Source organism: Cupressus sempervirens, chromosome 4 (genome assembly GCF_028749045.1).
Source record: "Cupressus sempervirens isolate cs-2001-9-10 chromosome 4, ASM2874904v1, whole genome shotgun sequence".
NCBI lineage: Eukaryota > Viridiplantae > Streptophyta > Pinopsida > Cupressales > Cupressaceae > Cupressus > Cupressus sempervirens.
In genome coordinates this window covers 609,684,740-609,687,100 of record NC_143121.1, presented here as the reverse complement: position 1 = coordinate 609,687,100, position 2,361 = coordinate 609,684,740, and positions in this window count along the sequence as shown.

Here is a 2,361-nt window from a genome sequence, read left to right as displayed (position 1 = left end):
ACTAGCACACCTAACTCAGTGTGCTAGTGCACACCTAGCCCCCCAAGACAAACATAAGTATGAACAATTTCAAAAAGAAAATATAGGTGCACACTAGCGCACTTGATAAGGTGCACTAGTGCACACCTTACATTTGAAGTTTGTTTTCATAATATGTACATTTGGTGCACCTATTAGGTGCACCAAGTGTGCCCCTTTTCTTTTAAAGAGGATAATGGGAGGGTGTTTTTTTACTTTCTTTACATCTAACTCTCGCAACTTTGTTTAGATAGGGCTAAGTGTTATTGTAATCTTTTTCATTCTTACTCTCAGACTAATGGGTGCTCTTTTGTGCCAATATAATAGCATCTTCATCAGGTGAGAAAATGGCACTAAAATTGGTGGTCTTCAAGTTCCAAGGCATCTCATCAAAGTCAAGGTTCCAAGATGACTACTCAAAGATCAAGGATATAGACTTGGGATACACTGATTTGGGGGACCCCACCAAGAGGTTTGCTATGGTTTATGCACTCATTCAATCAAGACTAGTGAATGTAGCTTCACACCCAATGTTAATACAATATTTAGGACTCATAATGACACTTGTGGAACACTTTGTCCCTAAGGAAAGGGTGGTGAAAAGTGTGACTGGAGAAATTATCCTTGATCTTTGACCTAACAACATTGAAAGGGTATTCCATCTCCCATGTGCAGATCAATTTATCAGGATAACCTATGAGGTGATAGAAAGTTGGTACAGAGAACCCTTAAAAGAGGCCTCTAAGATCATCCAATCTTCTTACCTTATAAAGAAGACTCCTCTAGGAAAGACAACCAACAAAGTAGACATGATCAAAAGATATATGAAGGAAGACATTGGGTACTCAATCATACTTTTGAGTAGAGTTATGGGTCTTCCAACAGCTAGACATTTGAACATCTTTGTGGTACATTTTATCTAGACCATTAAGACAGCAAAGATGCCATTGAATTGGGCTTCTACTTTGAGTGAAAATTAATGTGAATAGTTGGAGGTTGTAAAGGACAAAGGTAGTCCTATATGATGTCCTATTTGGTATACTTGTTAGCCACAAGGGAAATAGATTATCTAAAGTTTTATACAAGAGGTAGCATGCAAAATCCAAATGCAATGCCATATATCATCCACCCTCAATTGGTAAAGAAGAAGCTCTCAGAGAAAAGTAAAGAGTGAAGGATTATGAACAATGCATTCATATTTTCCATTATCCAATTCATAGAAGGAGATTATGCGAAAAGATTAATAGAGGATGTGGTGGCACAGATAATGGTGCTTAGGTCATATTACATTTGGTTCAAAACATTTACATATATAAGGGTAGTTGATACCACTACCAACCCAAAGAAGCTCCCAAGATATCCTTGTGATAGACTTTTCCTCTTGGTGATTTCTCGATAAATTGAGTTTTCATACGATAGAGTTAGAAAACAACATAAACATTGTTGGATGTAGCCTCTGACCATAGGACATTTTGCAAGTGCTTTGGAAACAAGACAACTCCTCTTTTAAATGTGAATGGGATCAGTATCCCCTAGAAGAGTACAATTCTCCAAGGCCATGTTTTGATAATACTGGCATAGTACAATATTTGGCAAGGGGACATTTTAGCATGAGGAGGCGATTGAAAACCATTGGATGAACACTAAAAATGACTGTGACATCTGAATAAGGGACTATTGTAGGATGACTTTTTACTTGGTAGAGAAGGCCTTGAAAATGACAATTCCCTTGAAGATATGGCAGCAAGATTCTAACAAGTTGTTGGATCCCCTATTTAATAGGGATAAAATTGGCAATAGGCCCATCATGAGTGCAGAGGTTGATAGAGAAGAAAATTTAGATATCCACCATCAGGCTAGGAATGTCATTAAAATGACATAGGATTTGATTAAGAAGCCATTTGATCTTTGATCCAATACCTAAAATAGTGATATTCCATGCACAAGCCTACCCAGCCAAAGGTAGAGGAAAGAAGGTCACCATTCCTACCTTTGCAGCTCAATCTCTAGTAAGGCTTAAAACCATGCACCAACTTGATAGGCTGATAGGTTAATATAGGGCACAGAAGGGTGGAGGCTAAGGAAAGGGCAAAAGAAAGAGGAATTCTCCCCAAAGGGTTGAACCAGAAGAAGGTGAAATTTTGGCACCTTCATAGCAAGAAGAAGTAAATGTACAAGGGACTGAGGATATTGGGGCATCCCAAGTTCAAGATGACCCAAAATTTCCACCAGCTACTGCACCTATCCAAACAGAGATGGAATTTGAGTTTTAAGAGGTTTCTTCACCTCGGCAGATAGAACACTCATCCCCTTCTACACCTAAGAAACAAAGAAAGATCAAAA